General features: G+C 35.8%; 1 long non-coding RNA gene across 1 annotated transcript in view; it reads right to left on the bottom strand.

Moving 5' to 3' along the window:
* LOC143664585 (uncharacterized) overlaps nt 1-16,537 on the bottom strand; it is a 116,345-nt gene extending 99,808 nt beyond the window's left edge. The window contains exon 1 of the long non-coding RNA XR_013166527.1: nt 16,470-16,537. This is a non-coding gene — a long non-coding RNA (uncharacterized LOC143664585). The remainder of the gene's footprint in view (nt 1-16,469) is intronic.
* Between the last annotated feature and the right edge of the window lie 7,440 nt (nt 16,538-23,977).

Raw genomic sequence — 23,977 nt, 5'->3', positions numbered from 1 at the left:
TATAACGTGACAAAATATGTTGTTGGAATATATAATGTGACATTCTTTTATCATAGAATTTATGATTCATGATCTTTTATCATAGAATTTATGATTTATATCTGTCCAGAGGAAATATCCAAATTAGCTAGCCCCTCCCCTCTCTCCTTCACCATATCCCAAATAGATCGTTAAAGTGATATTTAGCACAGGAGTTGGCCTTAAATTACATCCACACTTAACACCCACTTTTCTTGCACCTACATAATTAATGGAACTCTTTGCTTCCAATGAAAAATTGAATTATCATGCTTACAGCCACAAGATCTGTTTCATAAGAGTATGTGAACCCAAATGCTTCATTTGTTTTAGAGATCTTTTACATTCTATTGTAAGTACTTTTGAACATATCTGTTTTACAAGGCGATATTGAGGTTGTGGCAGAATCACGTGGAGAAGAGTTATACCAATCCTCCGCCTTTTTCTTTGCTCTTATATTTATCTCAATACTTTTCAATCTGTAAATGTCTCTAGGCACAAGGATATAAATAGTATTACAAAGTAAGGAATCACCTCCTCTCTGTTTTCACTCTACTATCTTCAAAATAAAGGTAAATTGAGAGGCTCGGTAGAAAGTGATCAGTCACTTATAGAAAATAGATGCCACATCTCTAATTTGGAATGTGAAATAGACATTTGGACAGGTGAAGAACTTGAGTTCTGGATTCCAACCGACCAGAGTTCAAATCTTGGTTATGCCACTAGCTGGCTATGTGACTTCAGATAAATTAATTAACCTCCACAATCCTCAATTTCTTCATTCATCAGCAAAATAGAAATGATAGTTGCCTATCTCAGGATGTTTGGGAGAATGGCATTAGGTCATACACATTGCGTGACACATTAGAGAAACTCAGTTAAAGCCAACATTTCACACTGATTTTGCAAGACACTTAGATCACTCTGCAATATCTTCAATCTAGGTGTTATCTTAAAAATCATCCCTAACAGGAGTCACAAAACCAAATGTTGTCAAAGCCTAGATGGGTTATCCAAACAGCAAAATAGCTCATGCAGAGAAGGGGCTCGTGCAGACTAGATCCTGGTACAGAGTGGACTGTTCTACTGTGAAACATTCATATACTTTTCTTTTTCCTTCCCCTCCAATATATGCAGATTAAACAGAACACATCCAAAAAGCCAGATTGCCCATGGCTGCAAATGTGTAGCCCCATAAACTGGAAATTCAGAAAAGTGTTCTTGTCCAAACTCCTAAAGTTAGTTAATTACATGAGTTCCTATCATCTCACTAGCAAGATAATATTTTTGGCAATGAATAATCTGGCAACTCTCCCTAAAGAGCTTTATTTGTTTATTTTTTTACATGGGCAGGCACTGGAATCGAACCCAGTCTCTGGCATGGCAGGTGAGAACTCTGCCTGCTGAAACACTGTGACCCACTCAAGAGCTTTATTTTTAATTTTAAGAAAGTTACTTTATATTTGTCATCTTTCTTGCAAACACAAACCAATGTTCACAGTTGTCAAATAGTTAAGACAACTGTAACAGCAGTTTAGGCAGCAATCTTAGTAAACCTAGAGGAGGAACGTGACCTTATTCTAAGGCATTGCTTAATGAATCACTCACTATTTGCATCTTGAAGGTATTTAATGCATGGCTCTCAACCTAAATAAAGACTAAGTTTCAAATATTTGCCTGATGTTAATTCTCCTATCTTCTTTAATCATTGCATTCTTATCTCTTGCTCATAATAACTTTGCCACTAGGTGGAAACCTTTAAAAGATGATAGCTGTTTCTTTTTCTACAGTATTAAATTTAACTTGAAAATATGGACATTGTAAGTTTAAATGTTTGTTTTCTGATTTTTTTTTTAAATAAGACTTCTGAGAAGCTGTGAAACAACTGGAAATTGTTTTATCTATTGATGTTCAAATTATCATGGAAAATATTTTTGAAAGAAAGCATCTAAAATATACATATGCTAAACTCCTGAACTGAGGTTAGGTCCAAAATCATTTAGAAAAGATTTTCTTTTGCTTTTGTCCATATTCCATGTTTTGTGCTATGCCTTCAGATGATTTTTTTTTTTACATCCTCCACCCAATATTCATTAACAACTGTTAGCATATTGGCACCATCCACATCGGGTTGAGAAGTTCATTTGGTACACAACTAGATCGCTATTTGATTTAAGCCTTGCAGCACTTGGCACTCCCTCTCTCATGAAGTTGCCTATCCATCCCCTAAGCTCATCTCAACCTCAGAGAAGCCAAAACAAGCATCCTTGGCAGCAGGTATAGCTTCTATTACCATCATTTTTAGCTAAAACTTTGCTGCGTCCCTTTACTAAAGTGTGAATAAATGTTTTAAAGACATTTTTTTCTAAAAGAACATATACGTCCATCTACATTCCTGCTTATTCGCTCTGAACTTGGAGCTACTTGGATTTATTCCATAACCAAAACACCTAAATCTACATGGTTTAAAACTGAAATTCACTAAAGAACTACGGTTCCAGAAGAAGGAAATAAACTGGCCCAGATTTTAGAATAATTTCTTGGGGTTTTTTAGAACACACTGGAACATTTATCTGCTAACTGAAGCAGATACAGTAACTGTGTGGCTGGGTTTTTGCAACTCATTTGAAGAGGATTTGGGGGTAGCTTGCAGTCCCTCACATAGCCATGCTACTAAAAGTGTAATTAAAGCTAAGCGTTCATAATGGCTAAGCAGTATCTAGAGGACAAGGGAAAATTGTTTCCCACAGTCAAGTTTTGCAGAGCTAAGTGGTGGCATACAGGAATGTTCCGGCATGCCTCTCAAGCAGCTGGCATTAACTTCTGCTGACAGCAGGCGAACAGATTTGATGGATCAGTATTGAATCTGGAATGGAAATGTTATTTTCCCTAATGTACCCAGATCCCTTTCAGTATGTCTGATAAAGCTTTACTTTTGAGAAGGGATATATAAACTATCTCTAACCGTCCATTAATCTAATACCCCTTCAGGGGAGAATCTGCCATATTAAATCCATGTGCACATGTTGATTCACATAGCCTAAGGAAGAAGAAATCTGAAAAGACTTTGGTATTTAGAATCATGTTATTTTAGAACTATAAAGAATTTTCACATTAGTTCTAATGGAATTACTGTATTGGTTCACATGAAGAGAAAACTAAAAAGTCAAGTCATTTTCACACATGTTCAGAATTAGAACCCAGTTCTTTTAAAATTTCAGTTCAGAGAGTATTCCAATTAATTATCTCACTCTATTCAGCTTCTGTAATTTATATACAGGCCTTTTCAATCCTGATTAAAAATACTGATAAAATATACTGTTGTACAAACACCATCACTGGCCAATTAAACCAGAATCTGGGATAGGAAACTGAAATTAGTATACATGTATTTATGTTGGCATTTAGTTTTCAAGATGATTCTAAAATATAGCCAGGAGGGATGAGAACCAATGTTTCATGCTTTGGTCAGCTTCAGCAGAAAATAAGAAAACATTTTTTTGCCCTCTGCTTTTAACCCTTACATTTGGATAGCTCCTCGCTTTTCAGGTTTTACAAACAAACTTCTTTTCTTTAGAAATTCTCCAAAGCACAACCATATTTCTTCTCATATGATAAAATATTACTTAAATAAAATGATTTAATGAAGCAATTTATAAAATGTTCTTAGTATCTACTAAGATCTTACTGCTTTATATTACCCAGGAATGTTTGCATTTTAGGAAGAAAAAAATAATAGAAGTAGAATTTTACTTTAATGAAAGGATTTTAAACAAAAGCCTTAAAGCTTGTCAAAATATTTCTACATGATAGTCTTCTTATAGCCCTTCAAATGAAACCATATTTATGAATACTTAATCTACCCACCCACATGTTTGTTCACTCAGATTTGGTACTGTTCAACTGCCTTTCATCTTATGAATAACCTTTCACTGTATATAAATTTAGGAGAGTGAGAAGGTACCAATTATGAAAGGTTATGTGCTAAGTGCCTTATTTAAACCAGACAATGAATGGCCCAAGGTGGGGGGTGGGGATGGGGGGATGTTATTATTCCCATTTAAGAGATGAAAAGCTGACCATGGAAGGTGTCTTAGCCAAGCTCATTCAACTACTCTGTAGTAGAACTAGATCCCAAATTTATTTCTAACTCTAGAGCAAATGTACTTTAGAACACCATACTTTACAAATTCCAGAATGATCAGGATAAAACAAAACAAAGCAAAAACTATGTGTGGAGCCAGAAAGCTCATCTACTTGACATTTCTACTGTTGAGGTATCAAAACTTAAGAAGTTTTTATCAAAACTTTAAACATTGAATTGGCAGTAGAAACATAATAGTCAGTACAATGGATAAAGGGCACTATAGTTTCCCTAAATATCTTATAAAAATGACACTTCTACAATATTAATTTTATAAGCACACCTTGCTTTTCATCTTTAACTCTGTTGGCAGTAAGCTACTTGTCTGTTGTAATGGAAAATTTCAAAAGAATGGTGCATTAACATATAAATAGTACTATCTGCTTTACTCTTTAAAATATCCTTCATTGTACAAGAGCTATATACTGAAAATTGCAAAATGCTGATAAAACAAATCAAAATAGAACTAATAAATGGAGAAAAATACCATGTTTATGGATTGGAAAACTTAATATAGTAAAGATGCCAATTCTAGTCAAATTGATCCATGGGTTAATGAAATCCTATCAAATGCAAAGCAATTTTTTTTTGTAGATATAGATAAGCTTATTCTAAAATGTATCTGTAAAGCCCCATGTCATTGAATATATTCAAAGGACAACAATTGAAAAATAACAATAATGTGGGAGGAATTGCTCCATTTGATATTAAGGTCTACTATAGAGTTACAGTAGTCAAGACAGTGTGGTATTGGTGGAAGAACAGACATAAATTACTGAAGTAGAATCAAGAACAGAGAACTCACCACCCAAACAAATATGTCCAAATGATTTTTGACAAAGGATCAAAAAGAATTCAATTTTCAACAAATTGCCCTAGAGCAACTAGATATCAATAGGCAGAAAAATGAAGTCTTATACCTTGTACAAAAACTAACTCAAAAAGATCACAGGCTCAAATGCAAAAATGTAAAATTATAAAACTTAGGAAAAAAGAGGGTAAAACTTTCAGAACCTAGGGCTAGGCAGATTGTCCTTAGATTGACATAAAAAGCATGATCAATAAATGGAAAAACCAATACAATGATGACATCAAAAGTAGAAGTTTTGGAGGCTTTTGGTTGACCAAGATAATAGATAAGGCACTCCAGAGTATTTTCCTTTCACAGAATCTTTGAACAACTAGTAAAAACTGGCAGAGCCATCTCTCTCAATTCTCTGCAAACAGTTAAATGGTTGTAGTAATGACGTGAATGCTGAATAAAAGAAAAGCAGCTTGAAAAATTGTAGGTGAAGCTTGCAATACCCTTACTAGCCCCTTTCCAAACCCTTCCTAGCACAAAGTGGAGGCAGCCTGTGCTCCCACTGTGGGTCCCTGGCCCAGTTCCAGAGGGAGAAGTGTAACCCCTTTGCCCATATTAGCATGCACATATGCTAGAGCTGGTCTATCAGGTGGCAGTATGAAATATTGGACTAGGAAGCTTATCTCAGTTTTGCCCTCCAGGAATTTGTCTGGAAGGCAGGGAAGCAGCTTGCAGAGAGCTAAAGCAGTGTGAGAAGCAATTAAGTCAAAGTGGTTTAGACACAAAACTACCTGCATTTATCATACAATAGAGCACACAGTAGTGGGTAAAAGTCTATTGCAAAGGGAATAGAGAGAGCATTCAAATTTCTGTAAACTGTGACTTCCTAAGGCCACAATCAAGTATAAGACCATTAGAAGAAGCAGGCTCCACTTGGGCTCAGATATAACAGACAGGACCCTGAATCTAAAACTTGCCTCTAGCTGATCTTCTTGACAGAAAGTCTAAGCTCTGAAGGAGACTATCAACCAAAGTGGAGTCAATTTCCATAGATTGTGAAAGGTGCTTTTTGCCTTGGTTTGTTTTGTTAGCTGCTGGCACTCAAGGAAATCTCTATTATATCAGTAACTGGATACAAACTTAAGACACTGACAGCTCAGGGATTAAATCCCAGAGTGACACTTAAAAATATTAAAATGTACTGCATTCAACAAAAGTTTATAAGACAAGCAAATGAACAGAAAATGATAGCCCATCCAAAGTAACAAGATAAAAATTCAGAAACCATCAACAAAGAGGAGCACACTTTGGACATACTGAACAAAGATTCTAGAAAAAAAATCTTCGATATACTCAAGGAGGTAAAGGAAAATATGGAGAAAGAACTAAAGCATAGGAAGAAATCTTGATAAAAACCAGAAAGCTTAAAAAGGAAATAAACAAAGCCACTTGAGTTGAAGACTACAATAACCAAAATGAAAAATTCCCTAGAGAGTTTCAACAGCAAATTAGAGCAGGAAGAAAAAAGAATCAGTCATCCTAAAGGCAAGATGACTGAAATGATTCATGCTGATGAGCAGGAAGAGAAAAGAATCAAAAACAGCAAAGCTTAAGAGACTGTGGGACAGTCTAAATACATTATAGGAGTCCAGTAAGGAGAAATAAAAGAGAAAGGAACAGAAAGACTATTCGAAGAAATAATGGCAGAAAAATTCTCAAATTTACTGAAACACATGAATATGTACAATTCAAGAAGTAGAAAAAACTCCATAAGGGATAAACTCAAAGAGAATGATGCCAAGATATATAGTAATCAAACTGTCCAATGCTAAAGATGAGGCAAGAGTTCTGAAAGCTTCAAGAGAAAAGCAATGAAGTCTTTACAAGAGAATTCTAATAAGATTAAGTGCTGATTTCTCATCAGAAATCATAGAGGCAAAAATGCAGTAAAATGAATTAAAGTTCTGAAAGAAAACAATTGTCAACCAAGAATTTTATATCTCGTGAGAGTTTTTTTTCCAAACTGAGGGATTGAATAAGACATTCACAGACAAAAGCTGTAGGAGTAGTTCATCACTAGTACAGCAGCTGTGCAAGCAGTGCTTCAGACCTGAAAGGAAAGGAGACTAAACAGTGGTTCAGAGCAGCATAAAGAAATGAAGATAACCAGTGAAGGTAACCACATGGATAATTATAAAATACCAGTAGTAATGTATTGTGTTTTTGGTATGTAATAGCACCTTTTACTTATTATAGGTTCTAAAATGCAAATGCACTTCCTGGAAGATGGCGGCTTAGTAAGACGCGCGGATCTTAGTTTCTTCTCCAGGACACCTACTAGGGGAGTAGAAACGATACAGAAAGCGCCCAAAGCCACAACAGAGATAAAAAAGACAGCGTACCCCATCCTGGAACGGCTGGCTGGCTGAGAGAAGCAGCTCGGGTGAGATCGCCGAGGCGCGCGGGCCTTACCGGGCGGGGTGGCAAGCGGCCGGAGTTACTCCCTTCCCCCTTCCCGGGCTGGCTGGGAGAATTGGAGAGGTGGTCCCCTGAAACCAAGGCGACTGGCGCCCACACCACGCGCAGCCCCCGGACCAACTGAGAGAATTGGATCGGAAACCCCCAGGCCGCGGAGAATGGTGACCCCGTGACTCCCGGGGAACGTGCACTCTCTCGGGCGGGCCACTGCCGCTGGCGCCCTCCCGCCACGCTTGTTGCCCAGGGCCGACTAGGAAATTCGGATGGGCTCTTTCCCTGGCTGCGGCGACCAGCAACCCTCCCTGCGTTCGGACCCTGGGCCGGCTCAAGCCGCTTCGGCTAGCGAACCCCCAGGACGGCGAGAGTTTTCCAAAGTTTAAGGTCCCACAGCACCTTTTACTGGTGGGACCCGCAGACAAACGTGTGCCACGAGCACCACCTACAGGGCAGGATAAGAAAAACAGAACCCAGAGATTTCACAGAAAAATATTACAACCTTGCTGGGTCCAACACCAAGAGAAATCTGAATAAATGCCCAGACGCCAGCAGCAGAAGATAACTGTCCACGCTCAAAAGATTGAGAATATGGCTCAGTCAAAGGAACAAACCAATAGCTCAAATGAGACACAAGAGCTGAGAAAACTAATGCTGAATATACGAACAGAAATGGAAAACCTCTTCAAAAATGAAATCGATAAATTGAGGGAGGACATGAAGAGGACATGGGCTGAACATAAAGAAGAAATAGAAAAACTGAAAAAACAAATCGCAGAACTTATGGAAGTGAAGGATAAAGTAGCAAACATAGAAAAAATAATGGATAGCTACAATGATAGATTTAAAGAGACAGAAGATAGAATTAGTGATTTGGAGGATGGAACATCTGAATTCCAAAAAGAAACAGAAACTATAGGGAAAAGAATGGAAAAATTTGAACAGGGTATCAGGGAACTCAAGGACAATATGAACCGCACAAATATACGTGTTGTGGGTGTCCCAGAAGGAGAAGAGAAGGGAAAAGGAGGAGAAAAACTAATGGAAGAGATTATCACTGAAAATTTCCCAACTCTTATGAAAGACCTAAAATTACAGATCCAAGAAGTGCAGCGCACCCCAAAGAGATTAGACCCAAATAGGCGTTCTCCAAGACACTTACTAGTTAGAATGTCAGAGGTCAAAGAGAAAGAGAAGATCTTGAAAGCAGCAAGAGAAAAACAATCCATTACATACAAGGGAAACCCAATAAGACTTTGTGTAGATTTCTCAGTAGAAACCATGGAAGCTAGAAGACAGTGGGATGATATATTTAAAATACTAAAAGAGAAAAACTGCCAACCAAGACTCCTATATCCAACAAAATTATCCTTCAAAAATGAGGGAGAAATTAAAACATTCTCAGACAAAAAGTCACTGAAAGAATTTGTGACCAAGAGACCAACTCCGCAAGAAATACTAAAGGGAGCACTAGAGTCAGATACAAAAAGACAGAAGAGAGAGATATGGAAAAGAGTGTAGAAAGAAGGAAAATCAGATATGATATATATAATACAAAAGGCAAAATGTTAGAGGAAAATATTATACAAACAGTAATAACACTAAATGTCAACGGACTGAATTCCCCAATCAAAAGACATAGATTGGCAGAATGGATTAAAAAACAGGATCCTTCTATATGCTGTCTACAGGAAACACATCTTAGACCCAAAGATAAACATAGGTTGAAAGTGAAAGGTTGGGAAAAGATATTTCATGCAAATAACAACCAGAAAAGAGCAGGAGTGGCTATACTAATATCCAACAAATTAGACTTCAAATGTAAAACAGTTAAAAGAGACAAAGAAGGACACTATATACTAATAAAAGGAACAATTAAACAAGAAGACATAACAATCATAAATATTTACGCACCGAATCAGAATGCCCCAAAATACGTGAGGAATATACTGCAAACACTGAAAAGGGAAATAGACTCATATACCATAATAGTTGGAGACTTCAACTCACCACTCTCATCAAGGGACAGAACATCTAGACAGAGGATCAACAAAGAAATAGAGAATCTGAATATTACTATAAATGAACTAGACTTAATAGACATTTATAGGACATTACATCCCACAACAGCAGGATACACCTTTTTCTCAAGTGCTCATGGATCATTCTCAAAGATAGACCATATGCTGGGTCACAAAGCAGGTCTTAACAAATTTAAAAAGATTGAAATCTTACACAACACTTTCTCGGACCATAAAGGAATGATGTTGGAAATCAATAATAGGCAGAGTGCCAGAAAACTCACAAATACGTGGAGGCTCAACAACACACTCCTAAACAACGACTGGGTCAAAGAAGAAATTGCAAGAGAAATTAGCAAATACCTCGAGGCGAATGAAAATGAAAACACAACATATCAAAACTTATGGGACGCAGCAAAGGCAGTGCTAAGAGGGAAATTTATTGCTCTAAATGCCTATATCAGAAAAGAAGAAAAGGCAAAAATTCAGGAATTAACTATCCATTTGGAAGAACTGGAGAAAGAACAGCAAGCTAACCCCAAAGCAAGCAAAAGGAAAGAAATAACAAGGATTAGAGCACAAATAAATGAAATTGAAAACATGAAAACAATAGAGAAAATCAATAAGGCCAGAAGTTGGTTCTATGAGAAAATCAATAAGATTGATGGGCCCTTAGCAAGATTGACAAAAAGAAGAAGAGAGAGGATGCAAATAAATAAGATCAGAAATGGAAGAGGAGACATAACTACTGACCTCACAGAAATAAAGGAGGTAATAACAGGATACTATGAACAACTTTACGCTAATAAATACAACAATTTAGAGGAAATGGACGGGTTCCTGGAAAGACATGAACAACCAACTTTGACTCAAGAAGACATAGATGACCTCAACAAACCAATCACAAGTAAAGAAATTGAATTAGTCATTCAAAAGCTTCCTAAAAAGAAAAGTCCAGGACCAGACGGCTTCACATGTGAATTCTACCAAACGTTCCAGAAAGAATTAGTACCAATTCTCTTCAAACTCTTCAAAAAAATCGAAGTGGAGGGAAAACTACCTAATTCATTCTATGAAGCCAACATCACCCTCATACCAAAACCAGGCAAAGATATTACAAAAAAAGAAAACTACAGACCAATCTCTCTAATGAATACAGATGCAAAAATCCTCAATAAAATTCTAGCAAATCGTATCCAACAACACATTAAAAGAATTATACATCATGACCAAGTAGGATTCATCCCAGGTATGCAAGGATGGTTCAACATAAGAGAATCAATTAATGTAATACACCATATCAACAAATCAAAGCAGAAAAATCACATGATCATCTCAATTGATGCAGAGAAGGCATTCGACAAGATTCAACATCCTTTCCTGTTGAAAACACTTCAAAAGATAGGAATACAAGGGAACTTCCCTAAAATGATAGAGGGAATATATGAAAAACCCACAGCTAATATCATCCTCAATGGGGAAAAATTGAAAACTTTCCCCCTAAGATCAGGAACAAGACAAGGATGTCCACTATCACCACTATTATTCAACATTGTGTTGGAGGTTCTAGCCAGAGCAATTAGACAAGAAAAAGAAATACAAGGCATCAAAATTGGAAAGGAAGAAGTAAAACTATCACTGTTTGCAGACGATATGATACTATACGTCGAAAACCCGGAAAAATCCACAACAAAACTACTAGAGCTAATAAATGAGTACAGCAAAGTAGCAGGTTACAAGATCAACATTCAAAAATCTGTAGCATTTCTATACACTAGTAATGAACAAGCTGAGGGGGAAATCAAGAAACGAATCCCATTTACAATTGCAACTAAAAGAATAAAATACCTAGGAATAAATTTAACTAAAGAGACAAAAAACCTATATAAAGAAAACTACAAAAAACTGCTAAAAGAAATCACAGAAGACCTAAATAGATGGAAGGGCATACCGTGTTCATGGATTGGAAGACTAAATATAATTAAGATGTCAATCCTACCTAAATTGATTTACAGATTCAATGCAATACCAATCAAAATCCCAACAACTTATTTTTCAGAAATAGAAAAACCAATAAGCAAATTTATCTGGAAGGGCAGTGTGCCCCGAATTGCTAAAAACATCTTGAGGAAAAAAAACGAAGCTGGAGGTCTCGCGCTGCCTGACTTTAAGGCATATTATGAAGCCACAGTGGTCAAAACAGCATGGTATTGGCATAAAGATAGATATATCGACCAATGGAATCGAATAGAGTGCTCAGATATAGACCCTCTCATCTATGGACATTTGATCTTTGATAAGGCAGTCAAGCCAACTCACCTGGGACAGAGCAGTCTCTTCAATAAATGGTGCCTAGAGAACTGGATATCCATATGCAAAAGAGTGAAAGAAGACCCATCTCTCACACCCTATACAAAAGTTAACTCAAAATGGATCAAAGATCTAAACATTAGGTCTAAGACCATAAAACAGTTAGAGGAAAATGTTGGGAGATATCTTATGGATCTTACAACTGGAGGCGGTTTTATGGACCTTAAACCTAAAGCAAGAGCACTGAAGAAGGAAATAAATAAATGGGAACTCCTCAAAATTAAACACTTTTGTGCATCAAAGAACTTCATCAAGAAAGTAGAAAGACAGCCTTCACAATGGGAGACAATATTTGGAAATGATATATCAGATAAAGGTCTAGGATCCAGAATTTATAAAGAGATTGTTCATCTCAACAACAAAAAGACAGCCAACCCAATTACAAAATGGGAAAAAGACTTGAACAGACACCTCTCAGAAGAGGAAATACGGATGGCCAAGAGGCACATGAAGAGATGCTCAATGTCCCTGGCCATTAGAGAAATGCAAATCAAAACCACAATGAGATATCATCTCACACCCACCAGAATGGCCATTATCAACAAAACAGAAAATGACAAGTGCTGGAGAGGATGCGGAGAAAGAGGCACACTTATCCACTGTTGGTGGGAATGTCAAAGGGTGCAACCACTGTGGAAGGCAGTTTGGCGGTTCCTCAAAAAGCTGAATATAGAATTGCCATTCGACCCAGCAATACCATTGCTAAGTATCTACTCAAAGGACTTAAGGGCAAAGACACAAACGGACATTTGCACACCAATGTTTATAGCAGCATTATTTACAATTGCAAAGAGATGGAAACAGCCAAAATCTCCATCAACAGAAGAGTGGCTAAACAAACTGTGGTATATACATACGATGGAATATTATGCAGCTTTAAGACAAGATAAACTTATGAACCATGTAATAACATGGATGGACCTAGAGAATATTATGCTGAGTGAATCCAGCCAAAAACTAAAGGACAAATACTGTATGGTCCCACTGATGTGAACGGACATTCGAGAATAAACTTGAAATATGTCATTGGTAACAGAGTTCAGCAGGAGTTAGAAACAGGGTAAGACAATGGGTAATTGAAGCTGAAGGGATACAGACTGTGCAACAGGACTAGATACAAAAACTCAAAAATGGACAGCACAATAATACCTAATTGTAAAGTAATCATGTTAAAACACTGAATGAAGCTGCATCTGAGCTATAGGTTTTTGTTTTGTTTTGTTTTGTTTTGTTTTGATTTTACTATTATTACTTTTATTTTTTTCTCTATATTAACATTCTATATTTTTTTCGGTTATGTTGCTAGTTCTTCTAAACCAATGCAAATGTACTAAGAAATGATGATCATGCATCTATGTGATGATGTTAAGAATTAATGATTGCATGTGTAGAATGGTATGATCTCTAAATGTTGGGTTAATTTCTTTTTTTCCGTTAATTAAAAAAAAAAAAAAGAGAAGGGATAATTGGAGATGAAGGGATACAGACTGTACAACGGGACTGGATATAAAAACTCAGAAATGGACAGCACAATACTACCCAATTGTAATGCAATTATGTTAAAACGCTGAATGAAGCTGCATGTGAGGTATAGGTTTTTTGTTTTTGTTTTTTTTGTTTTTTTTTCTTTCTATTATTGTTTTAATTCTTATTCTGTTGTCTTTTTATTTCTTTTTCTAAATCGATGCAAATGTACTAAGAAATGATGAATATGCAACTATGTGATGTTATTAAGAATTACTGATTGTACATGTAGATTGGAATGATTTCTAATTGTTTTGTTAATTCTTTTTTTAATTAATAAAAAAATGCAAATGCATAAAAAGTAATGACAAATCTATGATTATAAACATACAATGTATAAAAATATAATTTGCTACAAGTACAACAAAAAGATGGGGGTCATAGGAGTATAATAACACTGTACATGTATGATGTTAAAGGTGAGTTGATATCAAATGAAGTATGATTGTTATAGATTTAAGATGTTATATTTTAGCCCCATGATAATCAGAAACTATTTGAAAAATGTGTACTGAAAGAAATTAAATTGGACTTAAAATGGCACAATACAAAAAAAAAGTCAAACAAAATTCAAGTAGGCAATAATGGAAGAATTGAGGGTCAAAAAAAGTTTAAGACTTACAAATACAAAAAAGAAAAATGGCGGAAAAAAGTCCTGCATTTTTCAGTAGTTACTTTAAGTATAAATGGATTAAACTTTCCAGTAAAAGGCAGAGGTGGGCAGAATAAAAAATAAAACATGATCAACTATATGATGTTCAGAACAAACTAACCTTAAATTCAAAGACTCAAGAAGGTTGAAAGTGAGAGAATGGAAAAAAATATAACATACACATTGAAACCAAAAGAGAACTGAGATAGCTATTCCACTATCAGAGAAAATATACTTTAAACAAATATCAATTATGAGGGACAAAGAAGGTCACTATTTACAGCTAAAAGAGTCAATTAAATGAGAAGATACACCAATAATAAATATATATACACTTACTGGCAGAGCCCCAAAATATATGAAGCAAATACTTACAGATTTGAAGGGAGAAATAGATGGCATTACATTAATAGTTGATTTCAATGTACCACTTTTGATAACAGATAGAATATCTAGTCAGAAGAGCAATTAGGAAATAAAGCACTTGATAAAAGTCATAAACCAGCTAGCCCTAACAGATATACATAGAACACTTCACCCAACAGCAGAAAACATATTCTTTTCCAGTACATATGGATGATTCTCCATGACAGACTATGTCTTAGGTCACAAAACAAGTTTCAACAAATTAAAAAATATTAAAGTCATGCAATGTATCTTCTCAGACCACAATGCAATGAAGCTAGAAATCAATGAGAGATAAAGTAATCAACATTAATGCCTACATACTTGGAAAATGCACAAGAATGTAGAAATAAAGAGCATTCTCTCAAAATGATGAGTTAAAGAAGAAATCACAATGGAATTAGGAAATATATTGAAGTGAATGAAAAGGAAAATACAACATACCAAAACTTATGGGATTCAGCAAAGGCAGTGCTCAGAGGGACATGTATAGATCTAAATGCTTATATTATAAAAGAAGAAAGATCTCAAATCAGAGACCTGCACTCACAAATAGGGAATCTGGAAAAAGAAGAGCAAACCAAACCCAAAGCAAGCAGAAGGAAGGAAATAACAAAGATTAGAGCAAAAATAAGTGAAACAGAGGCAAAAAAAATCAATAGAGAGAACCAACAAAACCAAAAGTTGGTTCTTTGGAAAGATCAATAAGTCAACAAACTTTTTGCTAGGCTGATGAAAAAGGACAAAAATAACTGAAATCAGAATCGATCTTACAGAAATAAGGATTATAAGAGAACTCCATGAACAAATGTACACTACCAAATTAGAAAACCAAAAGGAAATAGGCAAATTCCCTAGAAACACACAAGCTACCTACACTTACTCAAGAAGAAATAGAAGATATCAGTAGACAAATAATTAGTAAACAACAACAACAAAAACCCAGGACCAGATGAATTTTACGCTGATTCGCCAGATGAATCACAGTTGAATTTTACCAAGCATTCCAAAAAAAATTAACACCAGTACTCCTCAAACTCCTCAAAAAAATTGAATAGGAACAGCCTCTGTAGAAGACAATTTGATGGTTGTTCAAAAAGTTAAATATAGAAATATGATATGTCCTAAAAAGTTACTTCTAGGTATATACCCAAAGAAATGAAAACAGAGACTCAAAGAGATATTGGCACACCCATGTCCACAGTGGCCTTATTCAGAATTGCCAACAAATGGAAGCAACCTAAATGTTCCCCAACCAATGGGTGAATATTCAAAATATGGGATATTATGGAATATTGTCCAACTGTAAAAAGGAATGAAGGTCTGATCATGCGACAACATGGATGAACCATAAAGACATCATTTTGAGTGAAATAAACCAGACATGAAAGCAGAAATATGGTTTAGTTTCAGTTATTTAAAACAGTTGGGGGTGGTGCAATGGTGGCTCAGTGGCAGAATTCTCACCTGCCATGCCGGAGACCTGGGTTCAATTCCCAGAGTCTGCCCATGTCAAAAAAACAAAAACAAACAAACAACTGGAATAAGAAAATTCATAAGGTCAGATACTAGAATACAGGTTACCAGGGGTAGGGTGGATGTAGAGAAGGGAAAATGAATACTTCAGTTGTGCATGGAATTTATTTGGGGTGATAGAAAAGTTTTGATGATGGATTGTGGTAATGGTAGCACAATATTGTGAACATAATTAACCAGCACTGCATTACATATTTGAATATGGCTAAAAAGGGAAATTTTAGGTTGTAAATGTCACTTGAATAAAAATTGGAAATAAAACACAGCTACTTTCCAAAGCGCCTATATATTAGAGACCTTGTATTTCTCACTCAGCCCAAATGTTAAAACGTTTTTTGTTTTGGTTAGAATAGGCCATCCCTGGGAATGGGATACCTCCTAACAGGCTGCTTTCAAAAAGGCAAAAGGGAAAGTAGCATATGCACAAGTACTGGGGGTCATAGATCCATACCTGCCCTATGAATTAGATGTAGCCACTACTAATACTGACTATGGATGGGGTGCTGAATTGAAACTGTTGTGTACCTGGAAAAGCCACGTTCCTTAATCCAGATTCAATATTGTTGAGTAGGATCTTTTTTATTAAGCTGTTTCCATGGAGATATAACCAAGCCAATTGTGGATGGGACATTCTGATTTGTTTCCATGGAGATGTGACTCCCCAATCAAGGTGGGTCACTTACTGAAGAACCATTTTGGTAAAGAGCTTTACAGCTGATGCAGAGAAGCTTGGAGATGTAGAAAGAACGCACCCCCAGGGAAGCTGTTTGAAGAAGCCAGGAAAGAAAGCTAGCAGATGTCATCATGTGCCTTCCCAGCTGAAGAGCAACCCAAAACATCATCAGCCCTTTCTTGAGTCAAGAAATCTTTCTCTGGATGCCTTATTTTGGACATTTTTATGGCCTTAGCATTGTAAACTTGTAACTTAATAATAAATTCCCTTTATAAAAACCTACCCATTTCTGGTATATTGCATTCTGGCAGCATTAGCAAACCAAACAGATGGGGTCTGTGACAGAGACAACATTCTAAATTAATGCCCCTTGAATTTTAGTCACAATTATGAAAAGGGGAAGAACTGAGATGCAGCCTCTTGGAAAAGCAATTGTGTACTGTACATAACACCTTATTGCAAGTGGATGCCCAATCACCTTGAAAACAGCCATCCTTATTCAGGGATGGTTAACTGACCAGGTTTCTAAGCTATGCTCTCGCAGTTCTTAATTGAGCACACCGACCAAAAGGAAAGCCCACCTGCTACAGCACAGCATTTTCAATATTAGCCTTCTGAGTGCAGAAATGCACACGATTCATGAAGCAGTGTCCTATATAAAAGATTCAGCAGCTAGAGTCACTGTAACTGAAATAGCTGTTGAAACGCACACTATAGAAGGCTTGGGTACCACTCCTAAGTCTGCTTGGTACACTGATGAATCCACTAGGGGGCAGCCTTCTACATGGATAGCTGTGGCATTCAAACCAGTACAGACACTGTATGTTGGGAGGCTGGCACTATGCCAAGCATCAACGGGCTTAGCTAAGAGCAGTATGGATGGTAATAGCACATGAGCCAGAAGACACACTATCTATACTGAGAGCTGGGTACCAATGACAATTTTCTGGTTTTGGTATTGTACTATAGTTTTGCCATATGTTACCATGGGGTATAACTAGAGAAAGCATATAAGCTATATCTCTGTATTATTTCTTACAACTGCATTTGAGTCTACAATTACCTCAAAATAAAAGTTTAGCTTAAAAATCTATCTTTCAGTTCTAAAGCAAGCATCATCAAACTCTATCTTTGTTAAAAATATAAACCTAAGATAGGTGTTTAAGAATTGAAATCCCTTGTTTTTGTTTCTGTATATGGTTCGAAAATATTTCTTTCAATCATTTATCAACACATTTAGAACTGGAGAGGCATGTGTTTAGTAAGTGCTAAATAGGATAAAATGCAGCAGCAATGCCTTTTCAGGAAACAGCAGGAACTTTCCAAAAGACAAAAATTGAGAGTGGGCCATGGTGGCTCAGCAGGCAGAGTTCTTGCCTGCCATGCGGGAGACCCAGGTTCCATTCCTGGTGCCTGCCTATGTTTGAAAAAAAAAAAAATGACCAAGGATGGGACTCTGAGAAAGGGCAGCATTCCTGCTAAAGCTACGATTTTTTCAACATTTAATGACAAACTGGTCTTGGTCTAGTAGAGATAGCCTACTAAAAATGGACAACCATACTACACTAGCCACTATGTATCTATTCCCCACTTTGTCAGACCTTCCTCCATAATGAAAACCATAAATATTAACCAACCTTTGTAACTTCTCACTTGAAATCACTTAATTGCCCTAAGAAGCTGTTGTACCATTTTGAGACTCCCTTGCCCCGCCCCCACCTCATTTGCTCCTATAGTTTCTTCTATTGGTAACTTTGGTTCTTTTGACATGAGAAAATTTGTAAGCTTTTATGAAATTTGCTAAGGGAAAAGAGACCTGAAATTGTAGCCAAGAACCACCTTTTATTAGTGCTGTGGTCTCAGGTCAGTATTTGATTGCATGATATATACTCAAATATTTGAGGGAAAGGGTGATAATGAGAAGGAAAGATCGGCCTGGTGAGGATGGTAACGATGGCAACGACCATGGGCTAAAATTTTGGATTGAGATATAGATTCCATTTTGTAAATCAATGCTTTTCCAGTATATAGCAATGATGTGACTGGAATCTACAGTAAGATTATGTCCAATTGTGTCTTTATTCTTATTTTATCTAAAAGTGCCCTTGATTTGAAATCTTGATCTTTCCTTAAATTAGGTTTATTGATGGTGTTGTTGGACATGTGCGCATTCCCCCCTTTTATTCTTAAAGTATCTTGTAAAATTCAGCTCATTTCGGATTGACTTATTAACTCAGCTTTTGCCTCCATCAATTAGTGGTATATTCGTTATTTCCCTGTTAGTTACTTTCTTTTATATGTCATAGTTACCCATCATAGTTGCCCCTTTAAAAATCGACAATTTTTATGAATGAAATTTTTAACAAGCAATAGAACCTCATTTGGCCCTTCCATTTAGAGCATGAATTCTCATGGAGTTACATTATTAATATGTATTGCCAGTCTCTACCCTAGGTTCTAGCTTCTTTTTGAGACAAAAATAAGAATTTGAACAAAGAAGAGTTGGATCTGTTCTGTTTCAACATGTTTTTAAAAATGTGAAATAAATACCGTATATTTGGAATTAAGATTCGGTTTTAAACTGGAAGCAATATTACATTATTCCCCCCTCCACAAAATTATTGCCATACAAGTCTCCTCCTCTAGTAAAAAAATGCATAGTTTATGTTGTATGCTAATTGAGAACATCAGCCTATCAGAAGAAGTGACAGAAGTATTCACAGAAATCACACTAATTACAACAAAATTACAACTAAAGGTAGACTTCACCTTTTTACTGGCGTCTGATTTTCACCTGCTGTATTGTCTTCATATCTGAGACATGAACCGATACAAGCTGTGCTGTAAATTTGGTTTGCAAGCATGCACCTAAGGTGGGAAACCCAGGAAAGTTGATAAACGGATGTTTTCCTGTTTATGAATGCGTGTTTTATGTAGCTATTTAGAACAATGTGAAATGTCTATGAGGAGCTCTTGGGCAGGAGCTCTTCGTTAACAAGGCATCAAGCTTAACTGGGATAACCCAGGAAATCTTTACTAACAGAGGCAGGTCAATTCTTGGGAGATGCTTGCACATATCATCCTATCACAGCCTCATCATTTTTAAAGACTAATCCATAAACTGCAGCTTCTTATCCATTTGTCTTCTTATTCTAAAACCTATTTTCTTATCCCTGTTAGATTTTTTTCTTTTATCTAAAAACTAGTCTCCCTTGAATTTAATTTAAAAGCTACATGCTCTCCAAGCTCACTAGTCTGAAATGATAAAAAAACATGGAAAATCCTCAGCTAATTTTCCATAAACTCTAAATAATAGAATCATGCTAACTCAAGCTATAGAAAACCTGAGAAATATTGATCAACTATGTGTTTATTTATTACCTGGCCTCTTTACAATTGCTTGGGAGACATGCCCCTTGAATGCAAGGTGGGGTGGCAGTAGTCAGTCCTACTTTTAGGTAAGGGAAGGTATGAAGTGCTGATATTTCTTCGCTTTTCTGAACATCACTAAAATGTCCAAAATGGTAGTGTCTCCACATTGCAGGCATTGTCCTGGAACTGTACCCTTCGAGGGATAACTGTGCTTAAAATTGCTAGTTGATGTTACAGATATCAGGCACTGCTCCTTCGGACCCTGGCACACACTCCAGAGAATTGCCAATATGAGATGACGCTGGGTTTCTAATTAATACATGCAAATGTGCTGGGGAATGGCTACCCTTTTGTGATTCTCCCTTGTGGTCCCACAATATAATTTTCATGCATATCACATTGACCATAATCTAATTCCAAGCATCCCCAAGTACCTTCTGATTTAGTGCTGCTTTCACTTGATGAAGATAGGGCAACTACTTTTAGTTCTATAGAGTATATAGATTTACATGCTGAAGAATAGATATGTTGGAAAATCAAATACCCCTTGAATATTTTTGACCCTGTTGTCTACTATCTTGTAGAAAAGTTTATAGTTTGTACTTTATGAAACCTAAGAAACACAAATATCTTGGGCGGGCCACAGTGGCTCAGGAGGCAGAGTTCTCACCTGCCATGCTGGAGACCTGGATTTGTTTCCTAGTACCTGCCCACATAAACAAAAACAACAACAACAAAAAAAAAAACACCACAGATATCTTTAACTTTGTTTGCTTCTAGGAAATTGAAATGTGACTATGTCAAATAGCCCTTCATTTTAATGCAAAGATGTCATTCTTAACCTTGGGAATAAGAATTCTAATGGACTTGACCTAAATAAATGTTTCAAAAACTTTATTTTATTATAAGTAATCACAGGTTCATAAAATAATATATAATTATGTCCTAAGTATCACTCTGGAGCATTTTGGGAAGATAAATATAAAAAGTATGTCATTTATATAGAGCAGGGTTTTGGCAGAGTATATATTATTTGTCCTGGTAGGAATAGCTATAATAATTTGAACTTCTTGGACTAGTTTGAGCCATATTAAATTCATATTCTGAGGATTACAGATATCTATAATTTATTTGAAGTCATTTAGAAACCTGTCTGTATTTATTATACTAGATAATTACAACCCTCTTTTAAACATCTTTCAAGTTGCAGGATTATCAAATATCTAAGCTGAAACCAAAAATTGCTAGCTGTATCTATAAAAGACTATTGCATTTTCAAGTAGCTGCGTTTTCTGATAGTGGTCTAAGAGGACGTAATCTTTTAAATTGATCTTTAAAATATCCGAAGCTCTTTTTTAGGGTTACTAAAATGCTAAATAAATTTTTAAATTTCCATTGTAATTCCTTAATTCAGGAAGAAATGTAAGCACAAATCAATGTTGATGATACATATGCACGTGTACATGTGACTGCAAATATATATAAGAAAACTAGTCAAGTATAACATTAGTAAATAATTTCACTTGAACAAAATCATGTTGAACCATTAAAAATTAGTAGGCACAAATTATTTTGTTATTCACACGAAATGATTAATGTCTGCCTTGCCCTCAATCAATTCAGAAGAAATTTGAACAATCATCTTTCCCATGGTAATTTCTTACTGAATCTAAACTGACTTCATTTTTTTCCTAAGAAAATTATTTGAAAAATAATCATTCATCATTCTTTAAAGAATAAAAGTAGCACTACTTTTACAATGTGTCAATTATATTTATAACACCCTAAAAATAGGAAGGTGGGTATGAAACATTCCATGTAAGGTAAAAACTGTAAAGATTAATGTTTGCTCTGAAACATTTTCTTAAAATCTCAATAGGAATTAGACATTTTTTTTTGCAGGAACAAATTGGTGAACTGTAGAGGATCTGGGCTGGTTAATAAATTTGTGTGATCAGGAGAATTTCTTCCATTGTGTAGTGTACCTAAAGCCTTAGACAAACCATGTAATTATACTAATAATTTTAATATAGTCCAAGAATTGGATTCAGAAGCAAGTATTTCTAGACTACAGAGAGCTTAAGAACAATTTTGTTCAGTTAATGAATAATTTGACAACTTGTTGATCCTTGACCAACTTTGACCTTGGGTTTCTTCTTCAAACAAAAAGTTCAACAGTGACCTTTTCAGAAGTTCCCTATAAGCTGTCAGAGCAGATATTTATGATTTACTCAACTCAATGATTCACACAGTAAATAATTATTGAACGCTTTCTGCATTACTGTTTTGTGGCTGGGCCTAAATATATTATAGGAAAGATGGTTCCTGTCCTTATGAAGTTTCTACTTTAAAATGGAAGTCAAGTTTTAACAGTTACACAAATATCAGTGACCATATTTTGTATATGTAACTATGAACTAAAACTGGAGGATATATGAGAAAGTATAATAGGAACATTGAGGTAGATTTTTGGAAGTATGAGGAAGAGAATCTGACCTGGAACCTGGTGGATGTACATTGACTATGGCCAGTTTGAATGCTGGGAAAAGCATTTCAGGCCAAGGGAATGGCATGTGTGGGTACCCTGAGGCAGAAAAGTGCTATAGTCACATCGAAGACCCAAGGTAAGAACAGTGTTTGTAAATGAAGATGTGTGAAAGATGAGGCTAGCAAGCTAAGGAGAGGCCAGACATGTGTGGTGTCACGGGACCTATTTCCCAAGCATAATGGCAGTTATGAGCAGAGATTCAGTAGGGCTGGATTTATACTTTACACTTCTGCTCAATCAAATTTAATTTTCCGGAGTAATTTAACTTTCTCTGTATGTCCCATATGGAGAAATCTAAGATACATGGGAAAGGAAAGGAAATAGAGCCCACAAAGGGCCTTTGGGCTACTAGGAGTTGTGACAAAGTTGGTGAATGTTCATTTCTGACTTAGGTCTGGGTGGTGGGCAGAGATTTGACATTTGAGATGTAGTTTTTAGTTATTCATATTTATTGCACAAAAATTCTTGTTTATTGTGGAGGATCATTCCCTTACAGCTCTAGGCTAGATAACTTAAGTTGCACCTAAATTAAAAGTTGATCCCACAAATTGGTATTTTAAACTAAAATCAACAAAGTTAGAGGAAAGTATACTTTCTAATATGTCTTCTACTGCCATGATAAAAATCTCCGGTATCTATTATGAAAAACAAATGACAACATGGAAGCTCATCAATCTAAACAGACTGATGACCAATGCCAACATGTCAATGAAAGCCAAGTACAAACAAAACATCATTGTGTACAGGAAATGATTAAACAGATGTTGTTTAAATGGAATGATTGTTATTTTAAGCTACTATGCAGCAGCATTTCTCTGTCTATTATAAACAATAGAAAACTCAATTATTCCTTACTGAAGTGTTTCATCTTGACTCAAATCATGGTCCTTTAACTATCTGAAACTCATACTGGTGCTTATTCAGAAAGTTTCCTTTCTACAAGATATGTTTACTACTAAATATATTGTCTCAAATTACAGAGACAAAAAAATGCAAATCTGCTGTTTCTAGTCACCTCTTATAAGTGAGATCATACAATATTTGTCCTTATATGCTTTGTTTATGTCACTGAGCATATATTCAGGGTTTTTCCATTTTACAGCCTGTCTCATAACTTCATTATCTGTTATGGCCAAATAATATTCCATTGTGTATATGTACACATTTTATTTATCTGTTCATTTGCTGATGGGCACTTGGATTGTTTTTAACTTCTGGCTTTCATGAATAATGCTTATATAGAGAGTGATGTACCGCTATCTGTCTGAAACCCTTTTCTCACTTTCTTTGGTTTCTATCTGGACATGAGAAATATTTTTAATTAAAATATCATATACATTTTTTCCATGTTAAAATAAAAGTACTCTTTTTACTTTTATACCTTAATCTTTACATTGAAAAGATATTTGAAAGGGCTTGGACCTTTTTTCACCTTTCATG

Source organism: Tamandua tetradactyla, chromosome 20 (genome assembly GCF_023851605.1).
Source record: "Tamandua tetradactyla isolate mTamTet1 chromosome 20, mTamTet1.pri, whole genome shotgun sequence".
Classification (NCBI taxonomy): domain Eukaryota; kingdom Metazoa; phylum Chordata; class Mammalia; order Pilosa; family Myrmecophagidae; genus Tamandua; species Tamandua tetradactyla.
This window is presented reverse-complemented; position numbering and strand designations above follow the sequence as displayed.